The sequence below is a fragment of the Anas acuta genome, chromosome 8, assembly GCF_963932015.1.
Source record: "Anas acuta chromosome 8, bAnaAcu1.1, whole genome shotgun sequence".
NCBI classification, from domain to species: domain Eukaryota; kingdom Metazoa; phylum Chordata; class Aves; order Anseriformes; family Anatidae; genus Anas; species Anas acuta.
In genome coordinates, this window is record NC_088986.1 from 17,135,087 (window position 1) to 17,155,582 (window position 20,496).

The 20,496-nt window shown below is 41.4% G+C and overlaps 1 protein-coding gene and 1 long non-coding RNA gene across 3 annotated transcripts in view; one reads left to right on the plus strand and one right to left on the minus strand.

Annotated features, from left to right (window-relative positions):
• On the minus strand, positions 1–18,603 carry LOC137860700 (uncharacterized). The gene is made up of 3 exons (XR_011099134.1): positions 18,126–18,603; positions 17,562–17,661; positions 1–984 (listed from the first exon to the last, which is right to left on the minus strand). It is a non-coding gene; the product is annotated as an uncharacterized lncRNA (long non-coding RNA).
• Positions 18,521–20,496, plus strand: part of RNF2 (ring finger protein 2) — a 23,689-nt gene continuing 21,713 nt past the window's right edge. Inside the window, exon 1 of one of the 2 annotated variants that reach the window (XM_068691261.1) lies at positions 18,521–18,660. The gene's annotated coding sequence lies outside the window, so the exon portion shown is untranslated. Of the gene's footprint in view, positions 18,661–18,680; positions 18,962–20,496 lie in introns of those variants that run through there. The other variant, XM_068691260.1, reaches the window with a different exon arrangement.

Consider the following 20,496-nt stretch of genomic DNA (forward strand, 5'->3'; position numbering starts at 1 on the left):
CCTTAACTTTGAAATAATTTATCCTCCAGCCCTGTGGTGAACAGTTCCCCTGTTCTTTTCTCCTTCTCTCTCTCTTTTTACTGTAGGAGCTGTTGGCCCTTTCTCCTGCCATGTCAAGAACTTAACGAGAGCTCTATTTTAATCTTGTTCTTTTGATACCAGTCTTTGAAGCTGGAGTCTGCCTTTGGAAGGCTGGAGAGGCAATGCTATATCTAGAAGAACAGGAAAAGTAAAGAGGTTCAGTGAACCAAATACAAATGGGAATCAGTAAGAAGGAAACTCAGTTTGTTAGGATAATATGACAAATGGAGTAAGGGTATCTGGGAAAGGAATGAAGTCTCTGAACAGGGCTGTGAAATTCAGAATTCTTAACATGTGATTCTCGATCTTCTTTCCTATAAATTAAAGAATGCTAGAGCTGAGAATTGCCTCTGGCTGCTGTCTAGAAATGTCTCCATTTGCCTGTCCTAGTGACCAAGTAATTATGTTGTGTTTTTTTTTTTTGTATATGCACAAATTGAAATAAATTATATGTTGAAATGTTCTTGTTTACTAAACACACAAATCATATCTGGTAAATTCAAACACCATTTCCTTGTCTTCTTAGTCACTAGGTTATGAAATCTGTTCAATGACAATGCTAGAGGTGATCCTTCCTGCTTAGCTGCCAACAGAGGCTGTATTTTAATTTGTTACGACATTCTTGTCAAAACAGCTAACACAGAATCCTCTGCAAATTCATTGTTAAGGCAAGTTTCCTCATTGTCAGACAAAATGCATGGATTTGTTCCCTCACCTTGAAACAGGGATGCCATATGGAAACCAATAAATAAAACCACAGCTAACTACACTTTTCACAGCTGTAGAAGGGCAAACTAGAAGGCACAGCTTAATCTGTTGATCTCAGTGGGAATTTCACAATAAAATCTATCTGTTGTAGATCCAGTGGATTCTTTACTTCCTCAAAAGGGCAACCACATCTGCCTGCGAAAACAAAAAGAAAAGCTATGTAAGTGGTGAAAATGCATTTACAGGCTGGTATTTGCAGGAGGCTTTCAGCACAGGCAATGGGAAGGCTCAGGTATGGTGATGTTTGGTAGATGGAGACAGGCTGAGTGACTTCCACTGCTGCCTGGCTTTGTAAAGATGAGGGAAACTTCTCATTCTGTTGCTATTATGTAGCATCCCTGTTCGGGATGTTTGGAAATTAAAAGCCAGTATGAAATTTTATATCCAAGTTACTCCGTGTCCTGGCTGGCAGAGAGCATGATCAAACCAAACACCTCAACTGGTCCTACAGGAGTTAAAGAGCAAAACCAAATACTTCTTGTTCAAATAAAAGATGTGCCACTGTATGCATCAGACAAAAGAGGCATTCCACTATCTTTAAACAGCCTTTATTGAGGCAAGACATCAAAATTTACAAATTAGACTTGTCATTTTTCATCTTAATTAGGTAAATCATAGCATGATTCTACTTGGAGCAGAAATTGTTTCCATTTAATTAACAAAGATGTGACCAAAACTTTCTTCCCAAGTGAGCTGATGTTCGCATATTATTAACTATCCTTCAAAAATGCAGCAGGCATGCGCTGCAGAAGCTGAATGATCCTGCAGATATGATTAATGAAGGAGAGGACTAAATCCCCATGACATCTGGGTTTGCTTCTTCTGGGCACAGATGGTTTCGGTTGCCTTTCCTCCTCCCCTTCCCTCCCCCCTCACCATTCATTAAGACTAAGCACGGGGTTTAAATGTACTCTTCCTGTTCCAAGTCTCCATTTTCCATGGAGAAGCTTCTTATTGGGAGCCTATCCAAGACAGCATACATAGTGATTGAAAAGGGATTTGCTAAACCATCTTGCACACTGAATGTGTTGCAAGAGTTCAAAAGCATTGCTGATACGCAAAGAAGAGCTGAATAGTTTGGCTTTTTTCTTTTTTTTTCCCTCCCTATCCTCAGAAGTTATTGTCTTGTCTGTTTAATTTACTCTCTAAATAAGTTATGAAAACCTTAGCACTCCTAGATTTCTAACTGTAGTAAATGGATTCCAAAATGTTTACAGGTTCTTCTGCTCATGAAGGTGAGATTCTCACAGCATTTTACTTTCTCATAAACCTATCCATATAAACCTAGCTTCTGACACGGGAAAGCCATGAAGTAATAAGCCTTCACAACAAAGGGCACAATGTACTAATCATGTCAGTGGGTGAGGTGCCTGCTGATCCTTGTAATCCTGTTAGTCTCGTGCTCCTCTCCAGCTCATCTGCAGTCATGCAAGAAGTTGCCCAGGCAAGAGAAGCAGATCTAGAGGGCAGTTCCCTCATTCCAGCACTCACTGTAGTACATTTTCTCATCAACGGCACAGAATCTGCTGCAGTACTGCTAACTGGCATATTAATTGTAACTAGTATCTTATGCTGAAGCAGGAACCAAGAATCTAAGCAAATAATTATAACCAAGATCTATTTGGGTAGTAAGATTTGGACACATAGTTCTTCATTGCTAGCTAAGAGAGCAAATGTAATGGACCAGCATATTATGTACCTCTGCACTGATTTTCTTACACTTACTGTGTTGCTCTTCTGGTTGTTAATGTGGGTAACAAGTAATCCATTTCTTTATCTTGTTATCTGGCTTGTGTTTGCTCTAGCCATCATTACAGCAGTTGCTGTATCTTGCAAAATACATGTCTGTCTGTAATACAATGGGTCACATAAGCTTTGCTTTGTTTTACCTTCTTCTATGGTAACTAAGTCTAAAAAAAAAATAGAAAAGAGAAAGAAAAAGAAAAGACAACTCCTGTATTACTGCTGTGCAATTTATGTACACATGTAAAGTGCGTGGCCAAGCTAGCACTGTTGTTTATGTTTCTTATAATGCTAATTTGTATAGTACCAGACACAATGGTTTGCTGTAGTAGCTGTGAAACATACAGTTTTGATCTGCAGAATTCAGAAAGTATCTAATATTTCCTTTTGGTCTAAATGGTGCATTTCTATATGATAGTGATCTATTTAAAACGGAAAAGCTCTATCACTATTAAGACATTTTTTCTTTTTTTTTTTTTTTTTTAAAGCAGTTTAAATATCTGCATTTATTATGCTTTTATTGGAAAGAATAATACTTAAAATTTGCTTGTTTTCATACACACACATCCATCATTGCAACTCCAGTATTTTTGCTGTACTGGGTTGAACATACTGGCACATTTAAGTGCAATAAAGCTGCGCTCTTCAGGAAAAAAAAATATATATATTTTAATGACTTTTTTCGATGGTCCTTGCAGAAGCCTCCACTCTCCTGTTTATCTATGCAGTTTAGCTTTACCAGATTGGTTATGACCACAGTTGGTTGCAATAATGTTTGTAATTACAATGCAACCATTGCTTTTCCTTCCTTTACCATTTCACAATAAAGTTAGTATTTCAGTAGGCACTGGAATCCTCACTGTCTGACATGAGACAAAATAAAAACCTTCTTCCGCTATTCTAACTTACTTTGAAACACGATGATTTGAAGTATTATCATAGATCAGAGAAGAATCTAGGTTGGACGGGACTTCTGGAGACCATCTGGTCCAACCTTCTGTTGGAAAGATGGCTGTTGTGTTAGGTTGTCCAGGACGCCGCTAAGCCAAATCTTGAATATTTCCAGTGAGGGAAATTCTACCAATTCCCTGGGCAACCTATTCCAATCTTTAATTGTTCTCACCATGTAACTTTGTTTTACTTATACCCAGACAGAATTTCTCCTAGAAGCAACTTGTTTGTATTAGACTTAATGTGTTTTCTCTTGATGTGGTCAGATAAGCAAATTAGCACTTGCCTATCTAAATAACCAATAAAAGAACCAGCAGTGGCCTTGTTTTATTTCTGATGATGTCATGCCAAATATATAGTAACTGAACTACCTCAAGGCTAGTTTTTGTCCAAGTCAAAAACAAAAACTAACAAACAAACAAACAAAAAACTTAAAATAGAGCCATAAACCCTCTTCTTGCCCCTTTGCACAGCCTCCATAAGTACTGAATAGTCTTGAAGTACTCTGTCAAGTACTTGGGAATGAAGGAATTAGGCAGAAGGCCACCCCATTTTAAAAGTTTTTCTGGGACTTTGCCTACACATTATAATCATGCTCTAAGTGTCCCAGCTGCTGCCTGAAGGACTCTATTCGACTCTCATTTTGTGCACTGCTGTAGACTCAAAGCAGAATGCAAATCTAATCTTGTAGTTCTGCCAACAATTACCTGGTACTTGGTGCACTGCCCAGAATAAAATCTTGCAAAATTTTAGACTCCAGCATCCATTTCTCTGGCATACCACTATAGCTACTTAAACAATTGCCAGAGAGAGAGAGGGGATAAAAATGTTTAGATTATGGAATGAACATGTATAATGGTTTGGCTACAGTTCCCTTCTATTCCCCCAAATATGTGAAAGAATAACAAGAGGAAACACTAAAAAGGACCAGCCATCTAAACAAAGCTTGTGAGGTCAAACTCTCACTTGTGCCTCTTTCTTCTTGTTATCACTGCTAGCCACTTTGCTGCTTGCTCCCAGCTGAGGGCATTGGTAGCATTGTTAATCCAGGGACAAAAACAAACGGCAAGGAGAGATTTCATGGGCTCCTGGTAATATTTTGAGTCATTCATAGTCTTGCATTGTGCAAAATGAAAATCCTCTGAAAACGAGGAAACAGAAACTGAAGTACCTGCTAGGCAGCCTTAACTCTGGTCCCCACCATGGGCAGCCTTAACTCTGGTCCCCACCATGGGCAGTTATCACTACAGTGAGCTGCACAGATGACAACTGTGCTGGCTATGTTTAGGTGTAGCTGCAAGGAATGGTGAGGAAAAGTATTGCATTAGCTTGGCAATACTGTAATTGCAGCTGTGAGGGAGCCAGTGGTGAAAAAGATTCAAAGAAATGAATTCTGCAGATTTTTACTAGTGGTGCACAAAAGACTTCTTTCCAGTAGGTTTTCATAGCAATAAAATAAGAGATGTTTGAGTATATAAACTTAAAGATAGCCCAATGAAAGCTTTACATCAAATGCAACCTATATAAACACTTGAAGGACTGTGAAAGTCCACCAAGCATGAAGATGTTTATAGGAAGCATGCTGTGTTTGAGGACAGGTAGAAGTAATTGCTGTTCAGCCCAGTTCATGCATTCTGGATTTGTCATTGCAAAAGGAGTTGGTAGACCCTGTCTGACAGTGCTCCAGTGTCCTCTTTCCTGAATGGTTCTGCTGTCTGCTGAGTGCAGGCACCTTCTGCTGGTTGCAGCTCTGAAAATGAACAGAGCCGAAGCTGTAACCTAGCTGCATACAGCCTAATTCAATATCCTGGGAGCACAGAGAGCCAACTCTGATTGTGCTGATTTAAGTCTTTGCAAACAAAACTCTGGGATTTTTCTAGTTTCACAAGGAACCAATTCAGGGTAGAGACATGGTATCACATGGTTGTAACTGAGGTACCAGAGTGACAGTAAAAAATAAAGGAATCTGTAGAGTTCCTACCAAGTTTGCTCTCACATTTCTATTTAAAGTGGAGTGACAAAGGCCATTCTTCTGGTTGAACAAAGGCTGGAGGGGTTGGCACGAATGCAAGAAATCATACTTTTTGGTCAATGCTCATATGTCTTAACTGTTGCAATGAATGTTGCATGCAGTAGCTACCAAGTGTGGATGTTTGGCTATCCACCCTACCCCACTGAAAATACAACCTATGCCTAGATTTCAAACAAGCTGTTCCCTTCCCTATTTTATTAAGATGTTAGCACGCTAAAAGTGCTCCTTGCTATCTGGCGCCCTCTCTCGTTTACTTGTGTAGGCTGTTCTGGCTGGAGAGAGTATCTGCCCGCGTCCTCCCACTCCTCTGGTAAAGCCCTGCAGTACAAACGTCACTCTTGACCCAGCAAACCTTACCTTCGTATTTTTCAAATACTTAAGTTGTGCCTTCTCATTACACGCTGAAAGGCTTCCAGGCAACCTTAACTTTGTTAATGTATAGTTATCAGGCAGTTGTCTTTACAAAGCGAAATTATACCTAGTATCATCAACCTACCATGGCCCAGCTCCCTGCTGGTTGTCTGGCTTATTGACAATAATTACCATTGCCACAAAACGCCATGACTAGTATTAGTGTCTTTACCTCCTCAACGTGATTCTTTTACCTCTTCTACCTTTTCCCTCACAGAGTCAACTTCATCTGAAGTTGAAGCCAATCGATTCGAGTCTCACTGCATCCTCACCACCATCGCACCGCCTTCAGCCTTTTTGTTACTCCATTTCCATGGCAAGGCAGCAATAGCTAAGCAGCAGTGATTGAACCTGTGCTCAGCAGAAGCAATGAAAGGAGACATCTTGTGTCACTGTTCTGAACTGAGAAAATTTGTACAGAGGGATGATTGCATCTTCAGTAGAAGACGTTCAGAGATGTGACTTGACTTCTGCCTCCTAATAGCAGACCATCAGGTCATCCAGCTGTGATTATAGCTATCTGAAACAGTAGCTCTGAAGTGGAAAATTTGCTCCATGTATGTGTCCTCTGCCCCTGGTGTAAGTGACACTGAACCCACCTCTTTATCTGGAGATGCAAATGCATGGTCCCAAATCCCACAAAAGGCAATGTAGGGCACAAACTCTGAGGATTTTAGGCATTCATATAAAAGGAAACAATATGGGGGTAGTAGTTAATCACCACATTTCTATATCCTCCTCTCATGGGCTGATTGCCAAATCACTTTCTCTTCTACTTCCTTCCTCCTCCTTGCCTTTTGCATACTCTGTCAAGTTGCTTGCACTGCTTCCTCATCCCTGTTCAGTGCTCCAAAAATTCTCTTTAGCATATTTTTCTAGCTTTTCACAAAAAGCTGCAAGAAACTAAAAAGGAGATAAATTGCGTGTTTGAGAACAACACAGGGAATGCTTTGACTCTTGGCTAATGTTCTGCTGTAATTCTTACTATATTAGGTCTTGACATTTTTGAAGGCCTTTTCATTGTAGGTTTTGGATGAGAAGTAGATGCCTGCCTTCAGTAAAAATTCATAGGTACTGGCTGTTCATTCTCTCTAGGCATCTGAAAAATATTTCTGCAGGGTGGCCTGTTTGGTTATTCTCTGATCAATAGCTACACAATACTACAGTAAATTCTTTCACAAGAAAATATATTAAAAACTTGTTTTCAGCTGCTTTGGGGAAAAAACTGCTCTGCAGTTTCATTGCTCAAGAACTCAGCATTGCTTACTTCTTTGGACTCTTTTTTTTTTTTTTTTCCTGTAAACTTCCTGGGCCAGTGGTGAGTGACAGAATGAAGTCTCCTAAAAAGGCACTTGCAATTTCTGTTTGTCTGACTAACCTATGGTGTAATGTTACATTATATCTCCTAGGGGAAGAGGAGAATGTGGCTCCAAATGTTCCTGCTGGACTTAAGCATTTAAGGCCAGGATATATGCTGAGCATGGAAATTTGTGAAAGCTATTTCTATAATTGTGTTGTGGATTTAGGTCATCCCTCCACTCAAGACCTCCTGATGCACACCAACCCACTTGAATTCTGCAAAATAAATTATTGAAATTAATGGAAAAGGAAGTCACAAAAACTTTAGAAATTGAAACCACCTACTCTCTGATATACTTCAGTAAATCTGTTCCTGAAACACAGTAGTTACTTCAGTAAAGACTACAAAAGAACGTAACAAAGCTTCCAATAATGCTTACTTTTTTATGAAAGCAAATATTTTGTTATTTATTGACAGTTTCCTTCCATGAAAACATACTTTATCATTAGTGATGCCTAGAACTCCTTTCAAACAGCATTCTGTTTGAAGCCAATTCATTAAATTGTTTCCAGGGTTTGAAGTAGACTTGTTCTAACTTTTCTTCATAAAGTGTTCTCCTTTTGCTGACAAATTATTACAAAAGAAAAGCCTGATTTTTGTGGTTCATGGAAAAAAAAAAGTCAATTTTCTCCCACCTGCTTCCACTAACTTCAAGGTATTTCAGAACCTCTAGCTTTGACCCTTGAGAAAATGTAAAGTTCTCAAATCAACACACGTTCTTTTTAAAAATAGGTATGACTTAATGTACCCTAGTCCTGTAGATGTGTAGGAATCATTATCTGAAGAGAATCACTCCTTCCTCTTTTCCTCCTTCCTTCCTTCCCCTTCAATTATTATATTCTAAAGCTGTGGTGGAAACACACCACAGATTTTTTTAAACCAATCAAACAACAACAACAACAAAAAACCACTAATGAAATCTGCTTTTAAGAACTTAGTTGGATTTTTGTTTTCATGATGGAATCTGTGAATCATACCTTCTGTGATTTCTCTTGCTTAACTTTCTAAGCTCAACTTCAAATTGTATTGGAGTTTATTTTTACGTGTTTGAACCTGAACAGAAACTTCAGCTTTAGCTGATTCTATACATTTAACTTAGGTATGATTCAGAGGACCAAAGCTATTTTGCTAGTTCAGTCAATTCAAAGGCATGTAAATAGAGAGAGGCCAATTCAGAATACCTTAAATTGGTGCTTAGAGCACACTGTGTGAAAAAAAATCCCATATGTTATGAGTACAAAAAAAAAAGCTTCTCTGATCTATTAGTCATTCTCAAGCATTCTCCTGTTCTGCATTCATCACGTCTCTCTTTTCCAGTCAGACCCTAGCTACATAATAGAAGAGTTCTTTAGTCCTTCTAATTTTTATTGTCATTGTGTTGCCACTGTCATGTTAATTAGATTAAACCAGACTCCCACTGAGACTGTAACAATGATAATCTTTGTAGTAATCTGTCAGCTCTCTTCAAAACCACTTTCAATGGCTTTGTAAACTTGCTGCCCCCACAGACCACACTGCTAAATGTTCTGTTCTGACCATTGTTGCTCATGTACATTGCAGTAATCAATATAGAAAAATAGATTCATAACGACTGGGAGCCTGAGGCATTTCACTCATCTTTCTATTCAACTAATCACAAAGAAGTTATTGGAAATAGAATAAATTTTAACTTACTTAACGTGCACTAATATTGACAATTTTAAACTATAAAATGCAAATATTGTGGGGAGTTATCTCCCCTCAGAATTTTAAAATGACTGTACATTAATACTTATCTGTTCCTGTGTCTGAAAAGATTGGCTTACTCTGTTTTTCTCTATTTGGCCTTTAAAAGGTTTTAGCCTTTCCACTAAATGTTTTAAAGATACTAATAAATTTTGACAACTTTTAACACAGCACTACAGATCTATGGGATTCCATTTCCAAACCACTAATTTCTAAATTGATTTTCTGACAGATTCCATCTGAGGAAAAAAAGGACAATGGAAGAGTAAGTGCTGAGCTGTCTTTCTTGACTTACTGAATGCAACAAGGCACTCCTCATTATTAGACTTCTCACAGTGGGCTTCATAAATACGGGTTCTTTACAAGTGACACGGAAACCACTATAACAAATAGTCGGGTACTTCTTGCTAGCCTTCTGCCTCATTTAACTGAACCCAAAAGGTTCAGTTCTTCTATATCCAACATACACGTGTGTATGCAGGTACAAGAACACATCTGCTTCATTCATAGACCTCTATTAGTCATCTCATTTCTCTTCTTACTACAAGTCTGAACCAGATGTGCAAGTCTGCAGGGAAGAGGGGTAGGATATTTTCCTCTAAATTCAGTTCTTGTTAGTCATTTGGAAAGCAAAACTCTTCCAAATAGTGGAGCCAGGTGCTTTAAAAACAGTGAATATACAATGAAGATCTCCCTCCCATACCTTAACTTCAAAATAATGAAAGGACAGTAGAGGTGGAACATAAAAAGGGAAATGATTTCTTCTTTAGACCTCTACCCTAATGCCTGCTCCTAGCACCTATCAAAGGTCACTACAGAAGCCTAATTTATAAAGGTGTTTAGAAGATTACCTGACAATTGCTATCTTTGTCATCAGGTGTAGGAGCCTATTCACAGGCTCTAAGTGACTTGACTGGGTTCACATTCACAATTTGTAGTCCAAGTGGAAATTAACCTGGGCCTCCCTGCACGGTAACTCTCTAACTGCAAAATCCTATTTATGATGTTGGACTGAGATGTAAGGGTGTGCAATATGTACTACCACCCCAAAAGAAATTAGATATCAGATCTACGTGCCCCAAACTCAAGGGTTTTCCAGAGTATAGCAGCAGACCTGTCTTTGAGTTAAGCAGCTCCTGACATGTATGAGGAAAGAGCTGTGTTATGACGTGGACAGAATTGCTTTGGTAGGTCACATGCTCACAGAAACAACACAACTGGCACACGCCTGTTTTTCACACTTTCTTGAGGTCACTGCTGAAGATGAAATAATGGAAACAACAGATGAGATAAAAGAAAAACCCCTTGAACTATATTTGAAACACACAGCTCTAGAGACAGTCTTGCAAAATTTACCCAGCTTCTGAAGAGCATGGCTCAATAATCTGTTGAGCTTCTCCAGTGGCAAATATTAGCCCGCACTTGATGCAATCCTGCATAAAGTTAACTTTTTTTTGTTTTATTGACCAGCTGCAAAGCAAGGTAAATCTGTGCTATGGCAAATACTTTAAAATAAGGTATAAAAAGAGTGAATAAGGAGTCATTTATTCGCTATAACTGAGGCGTATGCCAGGTCTGCCTAAAACTGTACCTGTTCACCTCCCCCCCCTCCCCTTCCTCACCCCCCTGGATTTTTGCCCTCCCCTCTTCTTTACCTACTTCTGTCTTTATCCTGGACTGCCTATTTTAAAATATCCTCTTGTTCACTAGTTTTATAATGTCTTCGTAGAGATAAACACAATAAACCAAGGCATCTTTATATTTATTTCCCTTCCGTATATGTTTTCAATATAAGCAGAAAACTTCAGCAACTTCAGAAAAGATGCTCTTGGTTGGGGTATTCATTGGCAGGATTATAGTAATAATTTCAGAGAAAGCTTTGAAAGTTTTCTTCATTTGATTTCATATTGCTTCACTTACAAATGTGACTAACTAAACTTATTAGTGCCCTACTTTATTGGGATCTCTGCTGACGCTGCAAGGTACTTCAATCCTACTGCTGTGTGATATGAAAAACTCCACAAGAGGGCACCAGATAGTTATCTAAAATACCATCCAGGAGGCTATTGTGAAAACGCAGCTCCTTGCAACTAGAGATCAGCAGTGGTATTAACCAACTGCACATCAGGCCTTCAGGATACAAACGTTCAATGCTTCTACAGTTAGATTCTACGATGTTCTACAAATGTTGCCCCACTTCTCATCCTACTACCATGCTGTCTTGTGGTGCATCCCTAAAATATTGCCTAGAGCTCTATGATGAGAGCTATGGTCATCAAATTTGTTTTCCAGGGCACAATACAATTTAAATTTATTTATTTTGCTACAAATGAAAAGCTAATCTGTGCAAGAGACGTCTTTATTATGAGGTAGTCTCAGTTTGTAGAGCTTTTCCTCCAAACACTGCCACCTTCCAAGCTTCAGAGGACTTTGACCTCATCTTTGCAAAGTCTATCTAGTTATTAAAAATATGTATATATATATATATTTCAAAATGTTTGTACAGAACTTCCCCTATGGGAAACCACATATGATGGGTGTTAATGATTCCTTACTGCAGAGGACATGACATTACAAACACGTTTGCTGAATAACCAGTTACAACTAAAGTTGATTTGCATTTCTCTCAGCCCTGAGAATAATTAGATTCTTCTGAAAGTATGTGGAAAATCTCCAGTTACTTTGGGAAAATAAGAAGATAAATATATATTATATATCTGTCCTCTCAATCCACTTGTTATAATGCAAAAGGTAAGTTAAGTAGTAAAAAAGGACTTATAGGAAAACCAGATACCACTTGACACTTAGTCTGGTTTCTGTCCTCTTTACTGCCGTTTTACAGAGAAAGGTGGCTGACTGCAGGAATACCTACAGCCTCACTAAAGCATTTTAAAAAGTCATCTAAAACAAATTTACAAGACTCACTTGTAACAATTTTGAAACAACTGCTTAAAAGCAGAAGCCCCTACATAGCACAGGAAAGAGAATTAGGAAAACAGAAATTATGTTTGTTGGTTAAATCCTACAAAATAAAAAGTTAATGGCAGCATGAAACACAAACATGGCTGGAGATCCAAGAACCACTAAGTTCTGGCTCACTCCAGAACATCCTGGATATATTACTAGTGACTTGCTCTAAATACCTTAGGGAAGCAGCTTTGCAAACACCAAACTCTACCTGTGTTTTCTCTTTGCTGCCAACCCACACTGTGGAGTTCAGACCTCGTAATTTGGCACATTGGAAAGTAAGGTGGGCCTGAGTCATTCCATCCAGGAGTGGGAACAGAGAAATCCCGAGTCCTGTATCCCCACTAAAATTCTCTCTTGTGGGGGTGTTTTTCTCCTGTTCTATCCTGTCCTTACTTAGAAACTGACTCATTGCTGGTGTTTTCTGGCTTCCAGCTTCTTCCTTATCATGGTTCATGTTGCACAAGTACTTTTGGTGGTAACACATACTTTGCACCTTTGGAATTTTGTCTTCCAGATTTTGCCTTTCATTCATGCCTTTGCAAGCAAAACTGTGCTAGCACAAACTAGCCCTGCCCCCTAGCTGTGACACTAGTGGGAAATGTGGTGTGGAATGGCAGGACGTTGTCCCCTAGGAAGAGAAGAAAAGATTACAAATCTTTATTGCATGTGCCTACAGGGGCACAGAAGAAGGTCAGTGATAGTTTGTCAGCCACACACATTCTGTAATTTCCTTCTACAGGGAACAAATATGCTTGGTGGGAAAGTGAAGAACTCTCCCTGCCTAGAATTTATTCTTAGAATAGTTACAATAGAGTGGGATTCTTCTGGTTGTTTTTGTTTTGTTTTGTTTTTTTGTTTTTTGTTTTTTTTCCTCGACACATTCCTAACAGACAATTTGATTTAGCATTCAAGAGGAGAAGCATCTTTCTCCTATTTACTTACAATAATTTATCACTTTTTTGTCCTTATCTCCTGGCCTGGGATTTCTGGGAATGGAAGGGTATCTATTAACACTTCATCTTTCAGAGCCTGGATTTTGAGTGTCCATTTAGCTACATGGAACAGGGCAGCCTGCACAACATCCCAGAAGTAGAAGAAAACCATGTGTTCAGCACATCGCTCTCACTGCTTGAAATAAGCTGAGCAAGGGGAATACTCTGCTATCAGAGTTGATATCATTACTGAATCGAAACCAAAATGTTTACTGTACTTGGAAAATACCAGGCAGCTCCATTCACTTGTTAGAGTCTATACCAGAAAACAATGTGTTAGCAACAGTAAAGTCATACCTATGTTAGAGCACCTAAATGGCTGCAAATACTGTCAGAAAGGTACTACTTGGGGCAGCACATTTGATTTTTGTTGGCAGCACGTGCCAGAAAAAAAAACACACTTATTGCCTTTGTAGTGGCTAAACAATGTTTCAGATAAAATCAATTAATTATCTTCTCTTACCATATTTAAGGGAAAAAGGAAATGCCTGGATAGCATTCCCAGCAAAATAAAATATCTTTAATAAGCTAATTACACGATTAAATAATTACTTTGTCTCCCTGAATTTCTACACCTGTTAACATACTGTCTTAAATATCAAGTTCAGAATTAATACCTGCCATTAAGTGCATGCTACCTCACCCCAGAAGTCCAAATTAGGCATGTCTTTACAAAGAATACTTTTCATTATCCAGCTTTCTTATGTCAGACAACCACCTTAATCTGTCTTAAAGACATTTCACAAACTAAGAAGACATAAAATGTCTACTCAAAGTACGAATATTATGAAAGCACTGTATATTTTCAAGCACCAGCCCTAAGGCTACAGATTTTATAAATATATCTTTTTCAGTTTAAGCGAGTTTGGGATTTTGCCTTTTGAAATATTTAAGAATCTGAATTTCATGTACTAACTTTCTTGCTTATATGCCATTTCTGTAATTTGGAGGTTTGCTATTTTGAACTTTTTTTTTTTAATTGACAAAATCCTTTTATCATTGCCTGAAACTCAATTTTATGAAGTAGGAAACATCTTTCCTTTCTGATACTGCTCCTGAAGTTCTTGGCTAGTTGTCACTTTGGATTTTACTTTGCTGATATGATTACTTTCAGAAGCACGCAGTTAAATCATGTCATGAAAACAGTGGCTGGAAAATACAACATATTGCTGAATTACTGCCAGTTACTGATACCACTGTACTACGGTTATTCCAGGGTTGCATAATTGTTTGTCTTGTACCTACGCTGGAATGGTTCATGCCTGTTCCAAAGCTACTAGACTATAGTGTCCATTAAGAATTGAGATTATTTCTTCCTATTAAGAATTTAGATTTTTTTTTTCCCCTACACTCTCATCTTTGCCTTCTTATAAGTAATCTGCATTAGTTTGGCCTGACACTCACCATCAAAGCTGGCGAAAAATTTGACGCTCCTGATTGCTCAAAGTCTGTTGCCATTCTGCACACTGCATAAGAAGTGCATTGCAGTTGATTAAGGACATGTTAGGGTCAGATGCCTCAACATATTCAGGAAGCACTGAAAAGGAAGACAAATGTTTCATACTAAACAAGATCCACTGTATTACTATCTGCTCCCATCTCTGCTACCTCTAGCTTATTCAGGACTTACAAACCACTGTTTTTAGAGATAACTTTCCCTCTGATTGCCACTGAATCACCACTGATTGCCCAAATGCTGGCTATATACTGGTCTTGAGTGACCTTTTTTGAAATCAAGAGCTATATAGTGGGGCCTGAATAGTGAAGATCCTGCATTGCCTCACACAGAACTTCTTTTCCAAATGAATAAAGCAGATAGAATCCGTAATCTGTGCAATTTAATCCTTAAGTAATATGGATTCTGCTACAATTCCCATTTATGCACATTACTTTTGTGAGTAGATAATGTGCCATGTTCTTTTCCTTCACACATGTTTTTGTCTACAAGTCTTAAAGTCACTGTCTTTTCAAAGTTCTGAGAAAAACTTTAGTGGGGTATTATGTTTCTTATGAATCATGGAAATTAATCTAGATTACAGCAGAGCTGATCTTTTCTGTCACACAATGAATTATTTTTGAGGCATACACAAACAAGCGTCTAGAACAGGTGACCCACTAGTGAAACAGACAAAGTCTATGGCTCTGGATGTTTAGTACTGCTCAGCATAACTTACCACACTGTTAGCAAGTATATCCAAAGTAACTCCTTACACTTATCTTCAAGATATTCATCCAAATGTTGCATAAAGTGACATAACTTCAGCCTTGCTATGAAAGATACCCCCGATCACTGATCACTCTGGGTCTATTAAACCCATATACAGCCAGAGAGCCCTACTTCAGACACAACATCTGTATGAAAGCGAATTTTTATTTAATGAGTGGGCATAATTCCTTCCTTTACCATACATTTGTGCTGCTCTTACGTCCAGTGAAGAGTCTTTACTCTGGATTTCAACTGGATGTTTTCACTGAATTCTTACAGCCCTAGCAAGAAGCCACACTGCAACATCACATCATTGGCACACATGGATCTAGTTGTGCTTGTCAGTTCAAGATATTGTCAAGCAAATGTTTATTCTTCAAGTGTCTTAATTTAGCATTGAAGCTGGAACACAAAGTTTTCTTGTATCCTGAACTTTCTCTAGAATGTGGTCTGTCACAACACAACCTGTGCTGAGCAATCTTCTTTAATGTCACTCTTTTATCATTCATAGTATGAAGCATTTTTCATTGTTAACTAAGATCAAACAACTTGTTTGCCTCTGCTTTTATTGCAATGGAACTAAATTTTAAATTGTAGCAAAATGATGATTCTGAGCCAGTGTTGGTTCAGAGGAACAACCTCAGAGCCCTTTCTTCATTCCTCCCTTCTTTCTGATTAGATCCTTTGTATACAATCTGCAATGAACGCAAAGGGTAAATGTGTCGGAAATTTCTCCTGCCCTGTTTAGCAGGGGCAGCCAGCAAAGGAGAAAGACTGATTTTACCAATGTGAGGGCAGACAAGACTCTCAGCCTACCTAGGGCACCACCAATTACCTTACCTCATTTTACCAATCCACCACCTGAGTATTTTTTCCTCATTGTCATTTAGTTATACGCTCATTTTTCCCCAGTGTAATGCACCAGCAAAGTAACACACCAATGTGGACATCTCCTACTTTCTCCCACATTTTATGTATTACTTACAGTTCTCTGCCTCCAGACTTTGAAAATGGGAGTACTTTATTTTCCATTTTCTTCTCTATTTATACTAGTTTCTAAAAAGTAGTGAATGGATGACCTTCAATCACTTTAACAGGTAATAACTATTTTACCTGGAAGGAGGACATGAAAACAGCATGTCTCGGTTGACTGGGGTAATTTTCTGTACTATTATTTTGCTGCTACAAGGAGCATGAGAAGAGTTCCCATTACACAAGGAACACTGGAAGTCACAAGCTGATGAAAGCTATATAACCTACCATGCAGCACATTTTTTTCTACCTGCTACAGAGAAAGCTGCAAAGAACAAACATGATCACAAAGACAAGGCTTCAAATACAATATTATTCACGTCCTAGGCTTCCTTGTCTGCACTGGGAGAACAGAATCACAGATGGTGGCATAACGTGGGCTGGAGGGGACCTCAGGAAGTCCCCATCCACCCTCCTGCTCAAAGCAGCTCAGCTCTGGGGTCAGACCGGGCCGTTCAGGGCTTGAGCCAGTTGGGTCCTGAAAACCCCCAAGGTAGGGGATGGCAGAGTGTATCAGGGCAACACGTGTGATGTTTTTGTGTCTTCCTCATATTCTGTTCAATCATTCTTGTTTTATTTATTTTTTTTTGCACTCCAGTTTAGTCACGCCTTTCTTGTAGTGTGGCCCTAGAACTGGACACAGTACCTGGATGCTTTTTAATGACTGCTAAACAGAGGGGGAAAAATGTCTTGCTCACACCATGCAGGGTGCTGCTGCCCTCAGTGCTGCCAAGGCTCTGCAGGCTCCCCATTCCCACACTAAGCAGGGTATTTGGTATGGAGCAGAACTGTGCATCTACACCACATATTTCCCCTGAACAGGAAACCTCTTCATGTCAATGTCTTGGCAAACTGACAGCCTGCACTTGAAAAGTATACAGTGGCCTTTTTTTTTTTTTAATTATTTTATTATTATTAAACACCCTTAAAAGTACTGACAACACTGTGTTGCAGAGAAGATCCAATGCACTGTTATGAACTGGTAAACATGACAAACACAAACCACAATCAAATAAATATTCTTATAAATATGGTGACCTGGATACCACTGACATAACTGATTAACTGTGCTGAATTTCTTTTTGTCTCCCTTTATACCAATTGCTTTTAAAAACGCCTGGCTTTTTTTAAATTTACATGCCACTGTATACCCCCGGATTTTACCAGATGCTTCCAGCATACCTCACACCCCATATGTTGTATGTTACAACTTACAATTCATTTGGCTTTTTTCATCTCAGACCAGTTTTACCAATGGCCGCACATTAAGACATGAGCTATTCCACTCACCCAAGTACTGAAGACCCTAAGCGAGCAAGGCAGTTTCTATGAATGATGCTTTCTGGTGTAGCTTCCCTGAAGTCTTCCCTTCTTCACTGCTGATGAACAGCTGAAACATGAGAAAAATTTCAGTTATTGATTCTGACCTGTTGCATTCTAAGTAGAACTGATCAAAATCTTTTTTTTTTTTTTAATCTTTCTATACAGCTTTTGAATTTCAACTTTAAAAAGCCCAACCTAGCTCACTTAATAAGAAAAAAATATCCAAAAACATGTCAGGAACAAAGACAACTGTTAAACCCAGCCCTATCTTACTGCCTGTGAGATTTAGTGGAGAGATTCGATCGCACTTGGAAAACGGAGAGGTTCTTGTTGGCCACCTTGCCAAGCAAGCCCTTTGGGAGGCTTTAGTTATAAAGGCTGCTGTGTTGGTCACAAGGAGTGTGGGGGAGTAAGAGCTGCTAGGTAAAAACGTTTGTTTACAACCACCAGGAATAGCCTGGTTTGTGCCAGAATTTCTTAAAAATAAGAAGTTTTGCAAAGAGAGAAAAAAAATCCAAGCCAGGACTTTACCTGTTCATATGCCAGTTGTGCAGCTGCTGACTGTAAAACTCAAGGAAAACTTAAAGCGTTTGCAATACCCCATATTGAGCAATTCTACGTTATTTTGTAGCATCATTAAAGACTGAAGCATGGGCTTATGTCTCACGACAGGATCTCTGCCCGCTTGTTGCCTTCACCAGGCTCAGGCGCACTAGGCGAGGTGCGACCCTCTGCTTTTGCCTGAACGCAGTTAACGACGAGACCGGGGAAGGCGCGGTGAGACACCGTGCGCTCCTGAGAGCCATCCCCTTAATTTACCAGACGCTAAAACGCCGACACCCCGAGACAAATAAATGCCTGTTCTCGACTCGCTGCCGCAGAGCGGGTCGGGGCCCCGAGGAGCGCCTCGAAGCCCACCGGGGCGCGGCGAGAGCTCCCTCGGCGCCCGGCTGCCCCCGTCCCAGCTGCTGAGGGGGTAGCAGCAGCCCGGCCCCGCTCCCCGCTCGCGGTGGGGGAAGCCCCCGGGGCTTCGCACGGCTGCAGGGCGGGAGGGCTGCGGGCTGAGGTAAGGGAGGGCGGGGACGGCGGGTGCCCTGTGGGAGCGGCTGCTACGGGCAGCTGGGGCCGGGCGGCCGCCGCTGAGGCGCGGGGAAGGAGCCAGCGGCCGCCGCGCCGAGGGGAGGCGGGCGCTGCGCGGCTCGGTGTCGGCAGCCCCATCCGCGCTACCCCTGCCCAGCCCCGGCCATGAATATGTAACTCCCCTCTATTTCCCGAGCTCCATTGCGGAGGCTCCTGCTCGCCATATTGTGCTGCTGGGGCTGCGGCGGCTTCGCCGGCGAGAGAGGGCGACGGGAGCGCGGCGGGCGGTGAGCACAGGGCGGGGATTGGGGCCGGGGTTGGGGCCGCCACCAGGGCAGCCACGGCCGCCGCTGGGTCTCTCCCCCTAGTGGGGCTGCGGAGGGGCGCCTGGTGCCGGCAGCAGTGCCCGAGCCCTCAGGGGCTGGGTCCTGTCTGGGGGGCGACTCGAGCCGGGGGTCCCGCGGCGGGCGCTCGGCGGGGAGCGGTGTGGGGGGGCTGGGGGTCGGGCTCTTCCTTCCCCACCGCCCTCTCCTGACGTAAAATGGGGGCCCCGGAGCCGTTCCCGCGGGGGCTGCGGAACGAGCCTGGGGCTGTGTCCCCCCCCCCCCCCCCCACGGCCGCCCCCAGCTCTCCCGGGGCCGGAGGGGTGATTGGGGCCGTGGCCGCCCCCCGATGAGGCTGGGGTGCTGCGACCCCGAGGGCTGCTGTGACCCCAGCCCTGAGGGGGCACTGCCCGACGCCTTCTTGAGCGGGAGGGAGCCGGTTAGCGGAGTCACGAGCCTTTGCTGCTAGTTTATGAACCCTCGCCGCTCAAAGATGGGGTGCGCTGCGTGTGTCCTCCCCGCCGGTCTTTTGTCTCTCCCGAAGCCGGAGCGCGGCGCCCACCGGGCACGGCCGCTGGCGGAGCGACGCGGGCAGCACCCGGCAGCTCCCCGGGAATGCCGTGGGGCGGCAGGGCAGGAAGGCGCCATGGGTGCGTCTCCGCCCGCTGCCCGCAGCCCCACTGTGGCACCTGTTTCTCGCCAACTCGGCGCTCGGCGGTAGCTGCCCCTTCGGAGTCGTTTGCCTCCATCGGCCCCATCCCGCTGCGTGCATGGAGCAAACGCTCTAAGCGGTGCTCTTCTTTGGGGGATTTTGGTTAAGCTGTTTGCTTTTCTGCTCCTCTGCTGTGGAAAATAACCAGATCAAGTGCCTAAGTGCCTAACTGCCTAGAAATCCAGACCATAACTGGTGGAGAAAGATGATTTCCAGGCGGATAAACCGTAATCCAGTCCTGTTTGGAAGTGGCTATAGCTTCGTCTGTGCAATAACTACGCATCGCACGCAGGCTTTTAAGGATTAAAGGAAATTGCTTGCATATGAAAAAATATGATTGGTGTGCGAGTGAAATCATTTTTGCATGGGGAAAGTTCTTTAATCAAATGTGTCACTCATTCAGTGACAAAGACTTGATTTGTTATAGGAGTTCCCTGAAGAGGTACTCTCATTTGCATTCATCTATGTTTGCAGTAGAAACTTTTGTAATGAGATAATTTGACATTTCTCTACATCATGTCAAGCTCAGAGCTGGCATTCAGATTGTCAGCTAAGACAGAGGCACTACCTTTGAGAGTAGCAGGTATCGATAAGCAGTACCTTTAATGTTTAAAAATACCATTATTTGAAGGATTAGCGATGCCAGTTGTTTGGAGATGGGAGGAATTTTCACTGGACAGACGTTAGCATTATCCGTGCTTTCAGGTAGCAAGCTTTGTGGCTCTGTCACGCTTCGGTGATGGGATTTAAATAAACTTAGAACTTCTAGGTTATTGGTTAGAGGTTA